Source organism: Sabethes cyaneus, chromosome 3, assembly GCF_943734655.1.
Source record: "Sabethes cyaneus chromosome 3, idSabCyanKW18_F2, whole genome shotgun sequence".
Lineage (NCBI taxonomy): Eukaryota > Metazoa > Arthropoda > Insecta > Diptera > Culicidae > Sabethes > Sabethes cyaneus.
Genome location: NC_071355.1, coordinates 57,445,682 through 57,468,801, shown reverse-complemented (window position 1 = coordinate 57,468,801; position 23,120 = coordinate 57,445,682). Strand labels below are relative to the sequence as shown.

General features: G+C 43.5%; 1 protein-coding gene and 2 non-coding genes across 5 annotated transcripts in view; 2 read left to right on the top strand and 1 right to left on the bottom strand.

Annotated features, from left to right (window-relative positions):
• LOC128743715 (protein winged eye) overlaps positions 1–1,451 on the bottom strand; it is a 193,628-nt gene extending 192,177 nt beyond the window's left edge. For all 3 annotated transcript variants that reach the window (XM_053840340.1, XM_053840342.1, XM_053840341.1), the window contains exon 1: positions 641–1,451. The gene's annotated coding sequence lies outside the window, so the exon portion shown is untranslated. The remainder of the gene's footprint in view (positions 1–640) is intronic.
• A 14,089-nt stretch (positions 1,452–15,540) lies between these two features.
• On the top strand, positions 15,541–15,611 carry Trnag-gcc (transfer RNA glycine (anticodon GCC)). The gene has a single exon. It is a non-coding gene; the product is annotated as a tRNA-Gly (tRNA).
• A 126-nt stretch (positions 15,612–15,737) lies between these two features.
• Positions 15,738–15,809, top strand: Trnad-guc (transfer RNA aspartic acid (anticodon GUC)). Its single transcript has one exon. It is a non-coding gene; the product is annotated as a tRNA-Asp (tRNA).
• Positions 15,810–23,120: the final 7,311 nt, after the last annotated feature.

The window sequence follows — 23,120 nt, the reverse complement described above, 5'->3', positions numbered from 1 at the left end:
AAACACAACACAGACAGACTAACCAACCTGTGGATCGGACCAGCTTTCGGTAGGTACCTATAGATAAAGTGCAGATTTTTCGGCGCTTTAAAAGCATACCTATTGTTCTCTAAAACGGAATTTTGTTATTAGCAAGCGCCTCGCACTTGACGGTGACATACCCAGGACAAGATAAAACCGTCCGCTTATCAGCTACATACTAGAGGTACGGTATTCACTGTCTCGTCGGTCGGTGGCGGTTTCGCTTGAACTACGGAATATTGTTGTGCTGCTATCAACCGCAGAAACGTCTGACTAGAGTCGGCATGTGAAGCCTGTCGTTGTCAGACATGCTCCGTTCTGCCGTCGCTGTTTTGTTCCACCGCAGCACCGCTTCAGCAGATGATAATCGGAAACAAGTTCCGACAGCTCCGTTGTTTGGACCCTTTCAACTAAATGACAGTACGGAATGACAACGAACGGAAAGTGCGAGCTTTTCCTCCGCGAATGGAATAGATTTGATAGATTGCACTGCGTGCCTGGTAATTGACAACATTCTGCGTATAGAATGTTCAACCCCCCGGCTCACACGACCGTAGACTCACTCAAGAATATTGCTTCACATCAATCTAGACTACAGAAAACGAAACACTGTCATCACCTTTTATTTTCTGCTGCATCCTTCCAGTAATTTCCATAGCATATTTCTTCGGTGCTCCTCGCAGAAAAATCCAAAAACCGATGAAAAAGTCTTACAGCAACAATGTTTCTGGCGAAAAATTTCAATTTCTTGCAAGCACACACTCACACACTGATAGTTTGGCGATTTTTTGGCTAACTTTCACATTAATCCGGTAAGTGCACTGCTGAAAAATGCGTTTTCCTTTCCGCACACTTCAAACCGAACTCAATCACCCTTGCTACTACGTCTCACGCGACCGGTGTTCGTCCAAGCCGAGATTAATGATTATCGGAATTCACGACTCTGTTCTCGGAGCGAAATTCATTAATCCTTTTGTTATATCACAAAATAAACGGCACTGCACGAAGGGACTCGAAGGGAGTGGAAATTGCACAAAACATCACTTTCCTCCCTCCTTTCCACGGGCAGCTCGATTGTGTCCTGTTCCAAAAGTTTACTCGTTCTCTTTCAAAAGCACGAACTGATGAATGGTTCTCTTCTGCTTCGTTTCTTTTTTTTATTCGTTCACTTTATTCAACCAGCACTGCAGCCGAGAAGAACAAGAAGAACCTCTAATGTTTCCAACATACAAAGCATAACGCAAACAGAAAAGCACACGTAAAACCCGTTTCAACGTCTCGACCGACCGAAAGCTGAATAACAACTGGCTGGTGGTGTTCGGTCGACAAGCCGACGAACCCTGCTTGGTTGGTTACCGCCTGCTTGCTGCCCGCAAGCCGATAGTGACGACACCACATCGGATCGGATCGGAGTGAAACGGGCCAGGCCAGGACAGGCCAGGCAAAGAAGGTGGAAAGTTTGTGCGAACCGCTTTTTTTCTCGTTTGCTTCTTTTGGCTTCTCTGCAATGGCCCGTCGTCGAAGAGACGGAGCGGCATGGAAAAGCTGCTGCTGCTGCTGCTACTAATGCTGGCCCATCATGCAGGCAGCCCATCACCGGGCAGGAGTACGGAGCAGACGAAGCAAATCGGACACCACTGCAACAACGCAACGGTGACACGCACACACTGTTCCGCTTTCTGTATGCGTGTACTCACGGTATTCCATCCGTACTGCACAAACAGCTGATTGTTTACCAACGGTATACCGTATACATGCCAACGCCCTCGATGTATTGGTGTGCCATTACGGAGAGCTTTGCTCGGTGGTAGTTAATCAACAGTAGGTTGTCGTGAAAAACTGCACTCTATAACGACCGAACGGCGCTCTATTCACCACCCCACTACTCCCACTCGACAGCTTCTTCTTCTTCGTTGCTCTCCTCCATCCTTGGTGGCTCTACTACCTACCAACGATTTCTCTTTAAAGTGGAAAACACGGATATTTTCAGATATCCGACGAGCACTGAATGGGAAGGATTCGTTAGGGGGAGGAGCTGTCTCGTTCGCCTCTAGCTCAAACCCAAAACCGAGGCCAAGCAAAACGTTTGGCAAAGGCAACTCCTTCCACAACTCCTTCGCTGTCAAGCTCCACCGCCACCACCAACCGCAGCAGCAGCAGCTACGGCAACAGCAAAGACATCAAGCTCGTGAACTGCGTGGAAGAAGGGACATGCAATCAGCTGGCGATGGATGGTGAAGAGCAACAAGAGAGACGATTAAAGAGTGTTGTTATCGACGGGATTGCAGCGTTAAACTTCAAGGAAAAGGCTTTCGTTTTCTGGCGGTGCGTGGTTTATAATAGTGCGCCAACGGCAGTGTCGGAAAATTGGGTTTTCCTGTCAAAAGATTCGTTCATGGGCGCCCGATATCGGTGGAGCGTTGCCACCCGACGATGTCTTGCGATTGATAACGACGAAGTCTCCGGCGGCCACGGTAAACGTCGACTGGAAGCCGGTTTTACCGCCCAGCCCAGCACATCACAACAGCAGTGCAGCAGCAAGCTGGGCTGGGTTCGGTGAACTTCCGTCCTGTTTGAATGGAGCCCACATAGTGAGGTTCGAAATTGCGACAATTTGCCGACGGCATTTTGATGTGGGAGCAGGAGTATTAAACGCAATTTGTAGAAGAAAATTTATTTTTGGGACATTGCCACTGCCAGTGGATGTTGGAAACGTTCGAATCCTCTCTGTGTGCTAAGTGGGAGTTGATAAAATAGAACAGCGAATGCTGGCGTACATGTTTCAACATATCTTATGCTCACTTACATGTATAGCAACGAAAACTTGTGCTGTATAATTGTCTGGAGATTGACGATTTTTATTCGGAATTGAAAATTTCATATCATAGAACCTAACTATTTTTTGAAATTTCATGTGGAGGATTTACTTATTGTTAAGAATTCTGACGAGGTGGGTAGTGTAATTGGAAGGCCTTCAAATTATACGACTATGTAGTTATGAAAACCCGCTTGTGAAAAATTCGTACATTTGCATAGTTTCCCTCTGGACAAACTCTTTTCTTTGGAATGCGCATATTTTTATATGTTTTAACGAAGATATAATATTTCGTGCAACATAACAATTGGTACGTATTTCGTTATTATGGGTGAGGACGTTCCGTTTATTATACATATGGTATTTTATTATGTTTTACTCTATTATTACCAGCTGGCTGAGTGCCCGTTCTTGCTCCCGATATAAAATTAGCCTGGATTGATGTGGTGAATGATAGGAGGAAGTCCTCCATGCTTGTACACACTCAATAAATACCATTTTTTACATCCACATATTGTCTCTTTTATTTGGAAAATATAAATTTGCTCAAATTTAATATGATCCCCTAGGCATGGACACGAAAATTTGATTTATTAAAAACATTTAAAACATTTAAACTTTGTGAGTACTGTTTTTATAGGTTTGCAGGGAGTCCTGTCTTCAACTGTTTGTTAACAGCTGAATAAACTTCTATTCAAACAAAATGTTTGTTGAAACTCTTGAAGCAATATGTTTGCAATATTTTTCTGATTTCTTTTTCTGTCTATTGTGTTTCTTAATAAAAAAATTAGGCTATGGAGGTATATTTTACTGACTATTTTACTGTCCCCTCATAGAAGGCAAGTGTTCGGACATAGATGCTGCCCGGTCGCCATAAAGGATTTCGCCATGGTAGAGCTTAAAAATTGATGTTGAACTTTATTCTGTAATACAAACGAATTGCTTGAAAGCTATGCCATCGGACGACTTATTTTGTCGAAAAGCCTTTTTTTCAATTTGAGGATGGGTATGTTTAGTATAATAGTGACAGTGCTTATAGTACCATAGTAAGTATTATTGCAGCTGTTCGGAGGGATGAGAATAAAATAAGGCGGTGCAAAAAACACACACGCTCGGCTTTCGATTGGTTGGATCGTCGGATAGCTATTAGGCTTCGATAATCATAGGAAATCAGGGTATGAAATGAAGAGACTTACCTGGAAGGAGCGTTAAATATAGCTCTGGCTCTCTCAAGCTCCCACCTAGCGCCTCCACGCAAATCTAAGTCAAATGATGACGGTCGATGGCTTTATCCGGAAATGCTTCATGTACTTACTGGAGAAGCTAAGCTAGGAGGTGCGAACTAGCGCGTCTCTTCTCCAGATGAGGGGCGGCTCATACAGCGTCTATCTCGGAACGGGCGGCTGAATATGAAATGCTGTATCCCGCAAGCAATATCCAGACCCATCAGCGGGATGTAGGTGTTGCGACCCCAGTGAGGTAGTATACCGAAAAACTCAATTACCACGCACAACGAAAAAAGAAGTTCAGGACGGAACAATCGGTATAGGACACGGCAAGGGACAAGGAAACGATTAAGGGATAACGATTGGAAACTTAGTACCTGGAATGTCCGAACTCTCCATGAACCGGCACGGGCTGGCTTGCTTGCTCGAGAGCTGCATCAACTCGGAGTGGAGATCGCTGCTATTCAGGAAGTTCGGTGGCCAAATTCCGGAGAAAGGGAATTCCGTGCAGTAGACCCTTTTGCAGGCACTTCTTTCAAGTACCACATCTACTACAGTGGCGGTAAAAAGGCAGAACATAGAGTCGGTTTCGTAGTGTTGGGTAAACAAAAGCAACGAGTTATACGGTGGAGGCCCGTAGATGACCGTATATGCGTGTTGAGGATTAAGAGCAAATTCTTCAACTACAACCCAATTAACTTATACGTACCGACAAATGATAAATCCGATGATGCTAAGGACGAGTTTTACGACATGCTTGCCCAAAACACGACGTGAAAATCATCATCGGAGATGTAAATACGCAGATCGGGAGGGAGGAATTCTTCCGTCGAGTCATTGGAAGACATAGCCTTCATCTGTCGACCAATGATAACGGTCTGAGGCTCATAAATTTTGCGCGGCCAGAGGAATGGTCATCTGTAGCACCTACTTTCCACGTTTGAATATTCAGAAAACACCTGGACCCAAATGGAGACTCTAGCTCTCAGATCGATCATGTCTTGATTGACGGTCGACACTTTTCGGATGTTATCCATGTACGATCTTTTCGGGGACCAAATATCGACTCTGACCACTATCTCGTAGTGAGTAAGATTCGCGCAAGGCTGTCAAACACGGCGAAAGCTCGCACTGAGAGGACGCTGCGTTTCAACATCCAGCGGTTAACGGCAGACGGCGTAGCAGTGGAGTACGCCAGGAAGCTTAATCAACGAACGCCAGAGAATGACAGATGAAAAGAACCAGGCCAGGAGTCGGCAACGCATCGAAACAGAGAGAGGTACAGAGAAACTAGAGCTGCGGAAAAAAGAATCCATCGTCCAGAGAAACGCGAGTACGAGGAGCACGTGCTCGCCGGCGCAGAGGAGCGATACGCCAGCAACGATACACGAAGTTTCGATAAAACGGTGAGATGCACGAATTTTGCGTGCCTGTGATGTGCAATTACAGTGCTGGCAACCTGCTTGCCGTCAAAACGGCGGTAGCAGCCAGGTGGAAGGAGCACTTCCAGACACTGTTGAATGCGGAGGTAAATGCGGAGATCAGCAGGGACAGGATAGGAATTGTAAGTGATGGTCAAGCTGTGGAGCCTCCAACACAGGAGGAGGTTAAAAAGGCAATCAGTGAGCTGAAAAACGGTAAAGCTGCTGGGAAGGACGGTATCCCGGCTGAACTTCTAAAAGCGGGGAGTGAGCGGCTGTACGAAGCAATCCACCGGATCATTGTCAGGATCTGGGAGGAAGAACAAATGCCGGAGGAGTGGTTGGATGGCTTCATTTACCCAATTTTCAAAAAGGAACATCGACTGGAGTGTAAAAACTATCGAGGAATTACATTGCTCAATTCTGCCTACAAGGTGTTTTCCCGTATCCTGTTTTGCAGACTGAGACCGTTAGCGGAGTCCTTCGTCGGCGAGTACAAAGCTGGTTTTCGTGAGGGTCGCTCCACGACAGATGAGATGTTTACCCTGCGTCAGTTGCTAGACAAGTTCCGGGAGTACAACTTGCAGACACACCATCTGTTTGTGGACTTCAAAGCGGCGTACGATTCAGTTAAACGAAAAGAGCTGTGGCAGATAATGCTAGAACATAGTTTTCCGACGAAACTAGTTACGCTGATTCGTGCGACGTTGGACGGATCCAAATCATGCGTTAGAATAGCGGGTGAGACCTCAGTTGCTTTCGTGACGTTAGATGGACTGAAGCAAGGGGATGCACTCTCTAACCTGCTATTCAACATTGCCTTGAAATTGGAAGGTGCATTACGAAGGGCAAACGTGGAAAGGAATGGAACTATCAACACAAAATCTCACATGCTTCTTGGTTTTGCGGATGACGTCGATATCATCGGAATCAACCGTAGAGCAGTGGAAGGTATCTTCAGGCCTTTTAAAAGGGAAGCGCCGAGATTGGGACTTACCATTAACACCGCCAAAACGAAGTACATGGTTGCTGGTAGGGAACGTGGGAGCCCAAGTGGTGTTGGTGCCGAGGTGGAGTTAGATGGGGAACGATATGAAGTAGTGGAGGAATTTACATACCTTGGTACACTCGTGACATGTGACAACGATGTAAGCCGCGAAGTGAAACGACGAGTTGCAGCCGCGAATCGGGCTTTCTACGGGTTACGTAGCCAGCTGAAATCCCGTAGTTTGCAAATTCGGACAAAACTGGTGCTCGTAAATTTCTGCGATCTATACTTGGTGGCAAAATGGAAAATCTAGTGTGGCGCAGACGCATGAATCACGAGATGTACCAAGTATACAGATATGCTGATATAGTGAAGGTAGAGCAATGTGGCAGGCTGCGGTGGGCTGGACACGTGGCCAGAATGCTCGACGAAAGAGTAGCCAAAACTTTTTTCAGCAGAGAACCAGAAAGAGGCCGTAGACTCCGAGGTAGACCCCGCACCCGGTGGGTGTGTGCTATCGAAGACGATGCACGTTCAGCTGGTGTTCGTGGGGATTGAAGAACGGCAGCCCAGGACCGACGGTACTGGACGACCATAATTCGTTCGGTGCAGAATCGGTAACGGACCGTTGCCACTAAAGTAAATAATTATAGGGAAGTAGTAAATAATGTGTTTACGTGCAAGTTTCTTTTGATTCCGACTTCGGACGTCGTCAGCCACGTAGCCAGGCCGAAATATTTTGACTTGCATTAATGGAGAATAACAATACATGAACAAGAATAACAAACATATTTTTACGAATGCACACGTGAATAACAATATATTGCATTCACTTTTTGTTTTCGGACTGCTAAATGGAGATGTTGATTGCAGCTATCTTTCAAGCCAGGTTTAACATCCGTGTCCCTCGAAGCAACTCCGGAATCATTTCCTTCTGTAGAAACCTTCTCATCGTACAAACTACGGGTACAACAAACCTTGGGCCATGTGCTGCCGTGTGTCTTCAATGATGCCAGTGACGTGAACGATTTCGATATGAGTAAATTTGTCAATAGCTTGGTTCATTCGTGACTTCTGCGGGGTTGGGATTTGGACCCCGGTCGTCGGCGTGAGTGGCGTGAATGCTAACCGCTACGCTGAGATTGGCCGCTAGAAGTTCAATTGTATGCGTGACTACAAAAGTAAAATACCTATTTACTTGCCTCCTTACACATAGAAACTATAGGCAAATTATTGCATTTATTGATTTGATTTATTTGAAAGTCTAATAGCTAAACTACTGAATACCCGAGCAAGGTTTGACAACAAAAGCAGGGAATCAAAATATCATTGTTTATACCGAGAAATAAACGACAAAATCGAAGAGCGATAAACTGTTTATTCTCTGCCTATAGAACAAACATACGTTGCAACCAGAATATATCACGACAACAAAATAAAGACAGTACCGTCTTAGTCATGCAGAATTTGAAAAAGTTATATATGGGACGATTGAAGAACTAGTTATTATCTACAACTTTTCTAAACGAAGAAATATTTTTTGTATTTACGGTGCTACGATGCTAGTACCTCTTTAATGACTAAGTGAACGTTCATTTAGTCACTAATGACTTACTAGCATTGTAGCGCCGTAACTACAAAAGATATAGCAAAACTTCATTCAGCAAAATTGTAGATAATAACTAATACAAAACTTTGTCAAATTTTGCTTGGCTGAGACGGTACTGTCAAATGAATGTGAATTGAGTCAAAGTGATCGTGCCATTCCTGGTTGCGAGATCTTATTACGGCTAGCAGGTTAGTTGAACTAATTTTACTTTTTATGATGGTTTCCCGTGTCAATGGGATCATGTTGGTAGACCGAAGAAAGGAAGGGAAGGGTGATATTTGGTGCCATACTGACTGCCATAAATGGACTCTGACGACCTTGTCGTTAACAAGTAGTCGTTGTGACTCCTACCTTTTGTTCAATGCTGGAAGGTGCATGGGTCGAACGAAGCTATAATCTGAGACTATACCCGGATTCGAACCCACAACACTCGCCAGGGGATGTGGCTCGCTGAGGCTATTAACGTAAGTGAAGTTAAGAAAATTTTAATTTACCCATGCGGAAAAAATTAATAAAATTCAAAATGCAGTTAGTGGATGCTCATATTCAATTATTTTAGCAACAGAGACGAATTGGAACGACACCATAAAAAGTGAAGACGTGTTTAATAACAATTTCAATGTGTTTAGAAGCTGTGATTTATCATCATCTGACAAAAAATCTGGCGGTGGTGTTCTTGTAGCTATTAGTGTTCTGTATGATGCCGAGCTAATCTCAACTCAAAAGTATCCAGAGTTTGAAGATGTCTGGGTTAAAGTTTTATTGAGTGAGTGGCGAAAGACATATATTTGTATCTGTGTATTCCCCCCCCCCCCGTATTGTGAGAAAAAGTAATGGTATGAAAAAAACATGGAACCAGATGGTTTTTACAATTGATGGAGGGATGGTAGGGGAAAGTAATGAAAATTTTTTGGGTAAGGAGGGGAAAGAGTGGAAAGGTAGGGGGAGGGTAATTGGTAGTCACGCTTAACAAGTTGTCGTTGTGACTCTTATCTTTTGTCCAATGCTGGAAGGTGCATGGGTCGAACCAAGCTATAATCAGAGATTATAGTCGGATTTGAACCCACAACACCTGCCAGGGCGCCCATTACTTTCCTCTACAGTCCCTCCATCAATTGTAAAAACCATCGTTTCAAAAAATATTAATATTAATGCCTGACCGTATTTCAAGGTCAAAGACTAAAACACGAGTTTGGTCAATGAAAACTGATACAAAAATCCATATTTACGGAGATTTTAACCAGAATAGTGCCGAATTTATTGTAAATGATGATAATGAATCACTTTAGCTTCCTATAGTAGGAGACAATGAAACTCTGCAGATGTTATTTGATAAATCTAGTCAGTTAGGGCTATGTCAAGTCAATCCCATTAGAAAAGAACTAAATCAATTTTTAGATCTTTTATTAACAAACTGTACAGAGGATTTCTGTGTTGACAAAGCCTTATTTCCTTTATGGACGAATAAGAAATTTCACACAGCTATTGAATATTCGCTTCTAGTTGACACTAAAAGATTGCGTCCTACTGACTGTGAATATGAACAGGTTTATAACTATTGTATACTATAGTATACAGTATATTATAGTACTATAGTATAGTATAGTAACTATAGTATACAAAAAAGCGAATTATGAGCTTATCAATCGAATGTTAGTTACTGACATAGACTGACAATCTCTCTTAAAAGTAGAAACAGATATCGACAAAGCAGTAGATACTTTTCTAGGTTTGAAAAACAAAAATCAAAAAGCTCAAAAAACTTATAAAAAATATAAAACTAATTAGGCCATTGCAAATTATTTTTAAAGTTTTTGTCACCCCCCCCCTCGGAAATTTAGTTGAAAAATCTGAGGGAAAAGAAATAATTTGTAGGATAAACGTTAAATTGTTTTTGCCTTTCTACTCGAGAACTAATCAAGTAAACGGAATGAAATTTGGCATGTGAAGGTTTTTGGAGGCAAGAAGATTTTTTCCATGATGAATTAGGACCCCTCCCCTTTTTAGGAGGGGGGATCCCATATAAATGATATACAAATATTTTAATGCTATCCGCTTTATGGCTGGCAAAGGGTGAACATGTGCATTCCATAACCTCTGTTCATTAACTCCTATTCCTACCTCCACGAGGTGCCGGCTGGGGTACGCAACTTCGGTTGTCTTATGCTAACAGGAAAGGGGGCACAGTGGCTCCCGCCCACATTAAGATGGCAGCCCCATCAGCGGGATAAGGACCTTAGGTTAACAGCCTACTGTACCAGAATACACAAAAGTTAATGAAAATGAAAGAAGAAATCTCTCCGGATTATTGGCAACGACCTTTAGCATGAAAACACGGACACGAATCGGAACATGGAATATACTGACCCTTGCCCAGCAGGGCAAGCTGGCTCAACTTGCAAGGGAAGCTAGCCGCCTGAAGCTTGAAATCCTGGGGCTGAGCGAGGTCCGCTGGCCGGGTACTGGCGAACACAGGACATCATCCGGGCAAGTCTTGCTCTACTCTGGCATGCGAGGTGAAAATGCTACTCGAGAAAGAGGAGTTGGATTCCTACTGAGCCCAGGGGCACGTGCGGCCCTGATGAAGTGGGAACCAATAAATGAGCGAATAATCGTTGCCAGATTTAGAACACGGGTTAGGAACCTTACGGCAATCCAGTGCTATGCGCCAACAGATGCTGCCGACCTGCAAGAGAAAGAGAGCTTTTACAGCCAGCTGAACAGCGTGGTTGAGAAAATCCCGAAGGGGGACATCCAAATTCACATGGGCGACTTCAACGCGAAGATTGGCTCAAACAACGCGGACCTTGAACGCGTCATGGGACGCCATGGCCTAGGAGAGATGAGCGAAAACGGGGAGCTGTTTACAGAATTCTGTGGTAATAACGACATGGTCATTGGTGGATCGCTCTTCCCCCATAGACCAGTACATAAAGTCACGTGGGTTTCCCGCGACGGCCGAACAGAAAACCAAATCGACCACATCTGCATCAGCCGGAAATGGAGAAGGAGCCTTCTTGATGTACGCAACAAACGCAGCGCTGACATTGCATCCGACCATCATCTTGTTATCGCTGAGATACGTCTGCGCGTCGCACGTGTCCAACGACGGGAGGAGAAAGTTGGGTGCCGCTACGACGTCCGCCGATTGGAGAATCCTGAGGTGAAAAGGGCCTTTGTTGAACAACTTGAATCTCGAGCCTCGGAGTTGCCATCTGGTGGAACCGTCGAAGAGCAATGGACCGGCATCAAGAACGCCTTCATCACGACCAGTGATGAAACCCTCGGCAAAGCGCGCAGTGGGCGGAGGGAGTGGATTTCGGATGAAACTTGGAGGAAGATCGACGAGCGGAGAGAGGCGAAAGCCGGCATTGAGCGAGCGCGGACCAGATCGGCTAAGACAGCTGCCCGTCAACGATACGCCGAACTGGAGAGGGCTGTTAAACGTGCTTGTAGGCGGGACAAGAGAGCCTGGACTAACTCCCTAGCCGAACAAGGAGAAACCGCCGCCGCCAATGGTGATATCCGTTTGTTATACGATATTTCTCGCCGCCTTAGTGGTGCCAGGATGAATACAAAGATGCCGCTAAAGGACAGAGCTGGTCAGCTATTGACTGACCGTACAGAACAGCTTAAGCGATGGACTGAACATTTTGAACAACTCTTCCGAGTTTCAAATGTCAGAGACCAACAAAACCAGCAGCGTACGACGCCTACAGTTCGTCGAATAAATCGCGTGAACTCGGAGGCGCCATCGCTGGATGAAATTGTAGCAGCCATCAAGAGTATGAAATCCAATAGAGCGCCAGGGATAGATCGTATTTCAGCCGAAATGCTCAAAGCTGACCCATCTTTGTCAGCCCAGATGATGCATCAGCTTTTCAGCAATATTTGGGAAACCGCAACTTTTCCGGTGGACTGGATGCAGGGCATATTGGTCAAAGTCCCTAAGAAAGGAGACCTAACGGAATGCGGTAACTGGCGTGGCATCACGTTGCTCTGTATTACTCTCAAAGTACTCTGTAAGGTAATCCTCAACCGGATCCAGGAGAAGATCGACGCTACTCTCCGGCGGCAGCAAACTGGATTCCGTGCTGGCCGATCATATGTAGACCATATCACAACGCTTCGCATTATATTGAAGCAGATCAACGAATTTCAGGACTCTCTTCTGTTGGTGTTCGTTGACTTAGAAAAGGCGTTCGACCGACTCAACCACGAAAACATCTGGGGCGCACTTAGGCGTAGACAAGTTCTAGATAAGCTAGTCCATCTCATCGAGGCTCAGTACGAGGCGTTCTCGTGCAAGGTTTTGCACGACGGCGTCATTTCCGACCCCATAAGGGTTACTGCTGGCGTGAGACAGGGCTGCATCTTATCACCGCTTCTGTTTCTCATCGTTATGGATGAGATATTAGTCGGAGCAATTGACAGTAGACCAAATCGAGGATTGCCTTGGAATCCTCTAACGATGGAGCAGCTAAATGACCTCGACCTAGCCGACGACATTGTCTTGCTCGCACAACGCCGAAACGATATGCAGAGCAAGTTAGACGACCTCTCCGAGAGCTCCCAGGCAGCAGGTCTCACAGTCAATGTAGCGAAAACTAAGTCTATGGTAGTGAACACTGACAATTCCACCAACTTTACAGTAGCGGGACAACAAGTTGAGCAGGTAGACGTCTTTCAATATCTTGGTAGCCAAACAACGCCCGATGGTGGTACCAAGACTGATATAGCCACACGGATCAGGAAGGCCAGGGGTGCCTTTGCAGGTCTGCGAAACATTTGGCGCTCAAACCAGATCACTCTACGTACGAAAACCCGAATCTTTAATTCAAACGTTAAATCCGTACTGCTGTATGCCTGCGAAACGTGGTGCGTCTCAGCGGAGACAACGCAAAAACTGCAGGTATTCATTAACCGGTGCCTGCGATATATTATTCGTGCCTGGTGGCCTGATAATTGGATATCCAATGAGGAACTCCATCGTCGGTGTCATCAACGGCCGATAGCCACAGAAATTCGTGAGCGTAGGTGGAAGTGGATCGGACACACCTTGAGGAAAGGAGCGAACGAGGTTTGCAGAGCAGCACTCGACTGGAATCCACAAGGACAGCGTAGAAGAGGCAGACCCAGAGGCTCATGGAGACGGAGCTTAGCCAACGACATCCGGGCCGTAGACGAGAACCTGTCCTGGCGACAGGTAAAAGCCATGGCGGGTAACCGTCAGCAGTGGAGATCTCTGATTTCATCCCTTTGTTCTGCCGGACCGGCGGACATGGACACATAAGTAAGTAAGTAAGTATCCGCTTTATTTTATCAGGCTAAGCAATGGGAGGAGTTGTTTTCTACTTTATTGTGAGAAAAATTTGTATATTAAACCACCCCTGAACTCCTCAGAAACTTGCAAAACTCGAAATTGTGACGAAGATCATCCGATATTCATGATTTATGTACAACACAGTTTAATTTGTGGCAATACGAAGTTAGTTGAAATAGAAATGGAAATTCAAACAGCGGAATTTCCGAAAAACGACCAAAAAATTTTTCTTTGGTTTTGGTGTTTTTTTTGTAGATTTTTGCATGGAAAATAACAACGTATATATTAAAAGCAAGAATAGATTTGGTTTTCACGTTTAAACTTAATAAAAATGCCTATCTATATTTTTTTTGCTCGATTAAAAAATTATCTTTGTTTTTTGTTGACCCGTAACCCCCCCCCCCCCCCCCCACCCTTTTAGTGGCCCAACACCGGAGGGACAAAACCTTTTTAAAATATTTGTAATGGCCTAAATAAATAAAAATAGAGAAATGTATTTATGCATATCTCGCGTTCCTACACCAGCTTCTAGAATTCATTTTTGTTCAAGAAATAAAATGTGAAGATAGGGTAATTTGCCAATTGTTGCACACCTAACGCAGGAACTTTCAGTTTTTCTAATCTCTCGGGGAAACTATTACGTTACTTATGTCAAATTTTTTCCTGTAAACAAAATGACCTTTCAGTAAAACATTATGTATGTTTTCATAGTATGAAATATTCATTCATAGTATGAAATATTTATTCATTTCTATGCGTTAACTCAACTCGTACACTTATTTTTCGAGATTTTTAAGCTGTAGAGCCCGCAGACAACTGATTTTATAAAAAAATTAACTCATATCCTACAAATCATTTTTTCCATGTTTAAACTTTAAGCTGCGCTTTAAGTAAAAATGCTTAAAGTCCGTTTTTTCGCTCGTTTAAAAAAAAGTTTGTTTTTTCTTCGATCCCCCTCCCATCTTTATAAAATATTTGTAATGGCCATAGGTATTAGGATGGTGCAGAAACAAAATATCAGTGTGCCTCTGCGCATGTAACTCTACTCTTTCTATACTACTTATCTCCTAGCACAATGTTTCAGTCGCAGTTGCTACTCTGCAACTAAGTTCTAGTACTAAACAGTACCAGATTTCTAAAAACGCACGAATAACAGAGTTAATAAACGGTTTCTCAGAACCGATAAAACAATCAGATACATTCTTGTTTATTTACCATTACGGTATATGCTTTTTAGACTCACACAGACAATGTAGAAAAATGACACAACTGTGTGATTTCTTCAAATTCATCCATTATTCATCAGCCCTGCTTGAATGACCGTATGAAGTTCCCGAAGCTAGGGGAACGATGTCGTATCATTTAACTCACAAGACGGGATAATTTATATCCCGAAACTATCAATATAACAGAGCACAAAGAATAACACTTCTTTTTACTCATGAACTCAACAACCCTCGTTGAAATATACTCAATTCAGTTCGCATGAGTACGTTTTTGTAATGTCTAACAGCTAGGTTTCGGTTTACTTGAAATTGAAAGTACTATTTTTTCAGCTAAATTCTATGATATTATTTTATGGATTCTGCATATGTGGAAAAAACTTACTTTTTTGCCGAAAATCATGGGCAGAGAATTTCTGCATTAAGCTCAGTCAGCAATTCACCCCTCTGGCAGCTGATGATGATGATGATGATGATGGGAGACTTAATATCCGACTGCGGCATGTTATCTCGAAATTTTATGTTTTGTTTTCTTTGCCTTCCCCCTGCCGCTCTCGTATTGCCAACGAAGCGTTAACGTCCACACCGAAAATACGAAATGCAGCATAATGGTTGTATACAAAATCGTCGTTCGTGGCCGCCTTCTGTTCTTTCTCACGATGTTCTATTTCTGTGACCCGTAGTTGTTGTTGTTGGAATCGTCAATATACGCACGCATAAAGTGTACGAAATAACATTCACAGTCCGATTACATACTCAGCTTCCCGCGATTTGCAGTTCAGGGGCAGCGAGTGAAGATTATATGGATTGTGTGGAGTAAATCGTCATGAGGTGGCTGATAATGGGTGATAACGAATAAAAATATCTGTAAAACAAATATAAGCTTATAATGAATGGAAAAACAGAAACCGCAAGCATCGGTGGTTCAGTGGTAGAATGCTCGCCTGCCACGCGGGCGGCCCGGGTTCGATTCCCGGCCGATGCAAAATGATCCATATTTTGCTTCGGTCTCAAATCATTATAGTGAAACGTTTTCAACCATCTCTTTTATAATTCAAAAGTAGTTGATCTCCATAAAAGCACGCTTTTAAGGTATGTTTAAATAACAAGGTCCTCGATAGTATAGTGGTAAGTATCCCCGCCTGTCACGCGGGAGACCGGGGTTCGATTCCCCGTCGGGGAGAGACTGATTATTTTTTTTCAAGCCGGCGCCAAAGTTCTGCGCTTAACACACAATCTATACACACCTCTGGTTGAGTGAGGACCCTTGAATTTACACATTCCTCGTGATCTACCAAATCAGAGAGTGGCTATCGAAAATTACAGTTGTTGGAACGCCAGTCGAGTCGAGAGCCAACTCAAGAAATCCACTTGTTTTGGCGGAGTAGTTTGTGCTGTGTTCGCTTTTGCCAGATGACGGAGTACTTACTAATAATACGGAGTCGAACTTGCATGGGAATCTTTCACCACCCAAACATACAGCAAGCAGAGGTCTCGGGCGGGCCACGCGATCTTTCGCGCCGCATTGATACCAAACTATGTATACCGTTCTCGATCAACCCGATTGTGGATTATTCGACCTTCCACGATCAATCACCACGTAATTGTTATTCCTGTTCTGACTGCGTCGGTTGGTTAGCAAAATTATTCCATAAACCGACTAAAGCAAGAAGCGACTGCATACCGACGGCGGCGGTGGCTCGGAATCATTTTATGTGGGGTATGTTGCTACATCGTCGTAATTGCCTATTCCCGTCCTATCCAACATAAATTATTTAAAATATCAGCATTTGTATGACACACAATGCAAAACTAGTTATTTCCTAATATTCTAGTTGCCTATCATACGCGATCAATCAAAGTGAGCTGAGTTCTATTTAAATACTTTTTATCATTAAAGAAGTCATGCCAGCCAAATTTCCTACGTTTTTTCGTGCGACGAAGAAGACAATGTCGACTAATCGTTTTAATTTCCGTCATTCATAAATGAAAATAACTCACGCAAGGCATTGTCGTTATTCTACAGCCAGAAAAACTTGCCTGACCTGCAGAAATTTTGTAGAATAACATTTGTCATGCCGTCCTACACAAATACATGCGCGTTAGCTTCGTAAACATTGTTGTGATTTTTAGTTCGGACGATGAAAAATTTTGATGGACGGATTTTAAAATGGTACGACGAATTTCAATAATAAAGTCAGTTGCGTAATTTCAATAAAATGCTTTAATAGTCGCTTTTCAATGATTTCAAAGTTCACGAATCGAAAGGTAAGTGTGTTTTAGTCAAATCAGCACAAGAACTTTTGGAGTATTCATTAAATCCTTCCAACAAATGATAAAAATTAGAATGGCTTTACTTATTACGACGGGAATTAGAAAAAACCCTGTCTTTTTCTTTCCTATCACGATGTGACTCTTCGCTCCTCGAAAAAAAACTACAAATTTCGGTGTTGCACTATAACGTTATTTGACAGTTTTTAATAGTTTCCATATATAAATTTTAATCGACATTCTTATAAAAATAAAAACAAAAACGTTTTGAACTTTAATTTCACGTTTAAAAATCAAACCCGAACGTTTGACATAAGACTACGTCCTACGACAAGGTTTGACTAGATGGGGTGTCATTCCAAAAAATCATTCTTGAAAAGTGGTCAGGTTTTGAACGCTAATAGCTTAGCGCTTTCCTGATTGATTTTCAAAATTCTTGCACCAATCGATCGAAAATTCTTCCTAAATGTCGACCTATATGAAGAAAAATATTAGTGCTTGAGGTTACACTATTGGAAAGTTGATAAAGCATTGTTTAGCTGGAAATCCTCGCTGATCCGGGATTGATTGGAAAATACGTCATCAAAGTTCAACGTGTTTTTAGTAAAAAAAAGGGACAGTCTCCTCGTCCCAGCAGGTTGAAGATTTCTTACGGTAATTAAACCTAGACCAATTTGACGTCTCGGCTTGGGAAGTACGCCAGAAAAAGTAACAAAGCCTTCTCGTCCCAACAATATTTCTTTCCAGCACGAATAAACCTAGACCGATTTTTACATCTGTGTTGGAGAAGTGAGTTACAACTGTAGTATTCGGTTTTAATATGATTCTATATGTATGCGAACGTTTGCCATTTTATTGGAAGAGTAGTGAAAAGAGAATGTATTGTATTGTGGTAAGGATGTGCTTCTAATAAAATGGGAAGTGGTAAAATATCTTCAACGTGGGGGAAAGGTGGGTAATGAAAACAATCCTTGATTTCTGTAAGGTAATAGAACAGCAGTAGTTTTGTTTTTGTCTTTTTTGAGTGGTTTCTAAGTGCACATTTTCGCCATTTCGGCTACTATGATATCTTCTCGTGGGTTGCTTTAAATATCTTTATGCATTAAAGCTCAAAAGGGCGTGAATTAAATCTAAAAAACCAATGCATGCTATGATCTTTATGAGCAACGATTCGAAAAACATCACGTGAAGGCTGTTTTCCCGATACTATTGGCCTGTAAACAGTGAGTTTAGAAGATGTAACTACCCAGTGATTGATTGTTGTCTTCGTGTCATTTTTTGTTGTCTTTTTACCGTCTTACCTTTTACCTTATGTGTCCATGTCCGCCGGTCCGGCAGAACAAAGGGATGAAATCAGAGATCTCCACTGCTGACGGTTACCCGCCATGGCTTTTACCTGTCGCCAGGACAGGTTCTCGTCTACAGCCCGGATGTCGTTGGCTAAGCTCCGTCGCCATGAGCCTCTGGGTCTGCCTCTTCTACGCTGTCATTGTGGATTCTAGTCGAATACTACTCTGCAAACCTCGTTCGCTGCTTTCCTCAAGGTGTGTCCGATCCACGTCCACCTACGTTCACAAATTTCTGTGGCTATCGGTCGTTGATGACACCGACGATGGAGTTCCTCATTGGATATCCAGTTATCTGGCCACCAGGCACGAATGATGTATCGCAGGCACCGGTTAATGAATACCTGCAGTTTTTGCGTTGTCTCCGGTGAGACGCACCACGTTTCGCAGGCATACAGCAGTACGGATTTAACGTTTGAATTAAAGATTCGGGTTTTCGTACGTAGAGTGATCTGGTTTGAGCGCCAAATGTTTCGCAGACCTGCAAAGGCACCCCTGGCCTTCCTGATCCGTGTGGCTATATCAGTCTTGGTACCACCGTCGGGCACTGTTTGGCTACCAAGATATTGAAAGGCGTCTACCATTCAACTTGTTGTCCCGCTACTGTGAAGTTGGTGGAATTGTCAGTGTTCACTACCATAGACTTAGTTTTCGCTACATTGACTGTGAGACCTGCAGCCTTGGAGCTCTTGCAGAGGTCATCAGACTTGCTCTGCATATCATTTCGGCGTTGTGCGAGCAAGACAATGTCGTCGGCTAGGTCGAGGTCATTTAGCTGCTCCATCGTCAGAGGATTCCAAGGCAATCCTCGATTTGGTCTACTGTCAATTGCTCCATCTAATATCTCATCCATAACGATGAGAAACAAAAGCGGTGATACAATGCAGCCCTGTCTCACGCCAGCAGTAACCCTTATGGGGCCGGAAAAGACGCCGTAGCGCAAAACCTTGCACGAAAACGCCTCGTACTGAGCCTCGATGAGATGGACTAGCTTATCTGGAACTCCTCTACGCCTCAGTGCGCCCCAGATGTTTTCGTGGTTGAGTCGGTCGAACGCCTTTTCTAAGTCAACGAACACCAGCAGAAGAGAGTCCTGGAATTCGTTGATCTGCTCCAATATAATGCGGAGCGTTGTGATATGGTCTACACATGATCGGCCAGCACGGAATCCAGCTTGCTGCCGCCGGAGAGTAGCGTCGATCTTCTCCTGGATCCGGTTGAGGATTACCTTACAGAGTACTTTGAGAGTAATACAGAGCAACGTGATGCCACGCCAGTTACCGCATTCCGTTAGGTCTTCTTTCTTAGGGACTTTGACCAATATGCCCTGCATCCAGTCCACCGGAAAATTTGCGGTTTCCCAAATATTGCTGAAAAGATGCTGATGCATCATCTGGGCTGACAAAGATGGGTCAGCTTTGAGCATTTCGGCTGAAATACCATCTATCCCTGGCGCTAGGGCCGCATGCGTCCCTGGGCTCAGTAGGAATCCAACTCCTCTTTCTCGAGTAGCATTTTCACCTCGTATGCCAGAGTAGAGCAAGACTTGCCCGGATGATGTCTTGTGTTCGCCAGTACCCGGCCAGTGGGCCTCGCTCAGCCCCAGGATTTTAAGCTTCAGTCGGCTAGCTTCCCTTGCAAGTTGAGCCAGAATCACCCTCTTCTGAATGAATGAAGCCCCGCTTGAGGACTGTTGGAATGCCGTAAAAACAGCCATTAACAACGTAGCGGAGAACGTTCTAGGCCGTGTGGCACCGAATCGGCGTAACGAATGGTTTGACGAGGAATGCCAGCAGATATTGGCTGAAAAGAATGCAGCGCGGGTACAAATGCTGCGTAGAGCCACCCGTCAGAATGTGGAGCGATACAAACAGAAGCGGAGACAGCTAACCCGACTCTTCAAAGAGAAGAAGCGCCACCAAGAGGAGAAGGAGTGCGAAGAACTCGAACAGCTGTACCGCTTTCACGACACACGGAAGTTCTATCAGAGACTCAACGGATCTCGCAAAGGCTTTGTGCCGCGGGCCAAAATATGCAGAGATAACGATGGAGGTATCTTGACTGACGACCGTGCGGTGATCGAAAGGTGGAAGCAGCACTACGATGCATACCTGAGTGGCGTGCAGGCGGAAGACCATGATAGCGGAGGAAGTGACCACATTGGTGTAGCAAGCAACGAAGATGTGCCACCCCCATCGATAAGGGAAGTTAACCGTTATGTGTTCGACAGGGTACCCGGGTACCTTTTCAGCTTTCAAAGTACGAAATTCTAAAGTTTTCTTTGATCAAGGATACTGAAACTCTGTGACATCTAAGAATTAGTTGAATTGCAACTTTTCATAAAATAAGTTTTCATGTAGCACTTAAGGGGGTGGAATGGGGGGGCTTCAAATTTTTTTACCCCTTAAGTGCTCGACAAGGGTACCCGGGTACCCACAAATTGAAACTTTGGCAATTTTTGACCGATTCGGACACTTTTACCACCAAAAGATTCAGGAACTTATCCACTTCCAGTGTGGTTATAACAGAGCCGGAAGTGGTGCATCTGGTTCCCGGAAATCCGGCAGTCCGAGGATGTATTCCGGAATTAAAGCACTTTTTATATTTTTGGATGTAATTATAGTAATATGGGCGTCCAAAGTTCTTCCAATTACTCCGACAGGTCATTCTTCATTATTTCAAGACAATACAATGATATATCCTCGGAATGGCCATTCTGCGACAAGTTCCCGTGGGACCTCCTGTGGCCATAAAACTGTTTGGTTTGCAACACTGGCAATATGGGTGTCTAAATTCATGAAATTACTCCAGAAGGTCATTTTTGATTATTTTGATTCTATCTGATGATTTTGCCACGGCATGGCCATTCCGGAACATATTCCCGTGGGGCTTCACAGTTGTCCAAAACCTAAAATATGTGCGCATTAGAGTTTTGAGTGGGAAAACTTGATATTAGGTTTATGGAACCTTTGGGAGAGTTTCTTGAAATTAAAAGTTCTATCGTATGGTGAAATTCAAATTTTGAATAATCCCCCTAAAAGTGAAATAAAAAATTTATTTTTCTGCAGCTTCAATATAACACATTGATGAGTTCTGCAAAGTTTTAGAGCATATTATTACAAGAAATTTTGCTGAAGACCGTAACCTTCTATCTCTTCAGCGAAGATAGAAAAGTCCTATTTCTTATATGTGAATCTTCAAAATCAGTTTTTCTATTTTAGCTCTTTTTGTAGTTGTTGTATGATTTTTTCATGTTCTATAAAGTTGTACAAATAGTAAAAATAAACAACTTTGCCGAATGTAGTATACCTCTATCTTTGCTTATTTAGGAGCTGTAAAATTTTTGTTATAATAAATACCCTAAATCTGACCCCGAATTACTCAACTATGCACAAACAGATACAAATTACATTACATGAATCTGAAACTAAATAAAAAACTACAAAAAGTCAGGAAGTTTCATTTGTATCCGTCTGCGGAATACGGAACGACTACCGGAGGAGTGGAAAGATGGGGTTATCTGCCCTATCTACAAGAAAGGTGATAAGCTGGATTGTGAGAACTACGGAGCGATCACTATCCTGAATGCCACCTACAAAGTGCTGTCCCAAGTTATCTTACATCGACTATCGCTAATAGCCAATAGATTTGTGGAAAGTTACCAGACCGGCTTCATGGAGGGTCGGTCTACAACGGACTAAATCTTCACCCTGCGGCAGAGCCTCCAGAAGTGCCGCGAATTTCGAGTTCACACGCATCTATTGCTCATTGATTTCAAAGCCGCATATGGTACACAGGGGCTATGGAAAATTCTGGACGAAAACGGCTTTCCGGGTAAGCTTACTAGACTTATCATGGCTGCGATGGATGGGATCCAGTGCTGTGTGAGAATCTCGGGTGGATTGTCGGACCCATTCGAATCTCGCAAAGGATGGTCTTTCCTGCCTGCTATTCAACACTGCGCAGGCCTTGTCGTAAGACGTCAAAGTGAATTCATGGTAGAATTAGCGTAAATATTTCCATCCTTCCTTCCTACTCATTAGAGTAAATACTCTTTACTATTCTGTACGTTTCTTTCTCTCAGAAGAACTCTATATGAAATTTTCATAACAGCTATGTGCTAATGTATAATGTTATGCTTTTCGGGATATTTTTCGATGCATGAAGCGTGCTCCTGATTTTCGAGAAAAATTTTCAAACTTTTCAGTAAAGTTTATGAAAACTCGTTGATACCACGTGATCGTATTCATAGACATTATAAAAGTGTTCTTGAACGTTTGTCGACAGCCAGAAAGCCTAAATCGGGATCACATCCGAAGCCGGAATCCGTAGCGAAGACAAAAGAAGTGGTCAGCGCTTTCAAGCGGAACTCCAACATCTCCTTCCGCGACATTGCAAACAAGCTGGGGGTGTCGTGTGCAATCGTGCATTGGTCCTACAAAAATCCTGCCAAGCAAACTGTAAAAAGTTCGTCTTGGCGTAGGTTTCGTTACCAAGCAAACGACCTTCGTCAGCATCCTCGTGTACAGCTTACAGGTTCATGTTTTGGCCGTCTTATTTTGTTCATCGTCACGATTTAGAGTCACTAGGTTTTTATTAGTCGATAGTTGAGTCGAGACTTAAACATGTCGTCCGGCATTGAATACTACGAAGAGGATATGACAATAACTGCAGTAGATACTTGAAATGTAGAGCTGTGATTCAAATGATTTCCACTTTATTGTGGAAGTTGGATAGCTCTTGCACCCGACTCAAACAATAAATGCATAGCATTTTGTAAACAATTGCTGTCTGTCCATGATAGACGAAAGAAAATCTTGATTATGACGAAGTGAACTTCCCATATGACGAACTGCCCCTAGAACATGAAAGTTTGT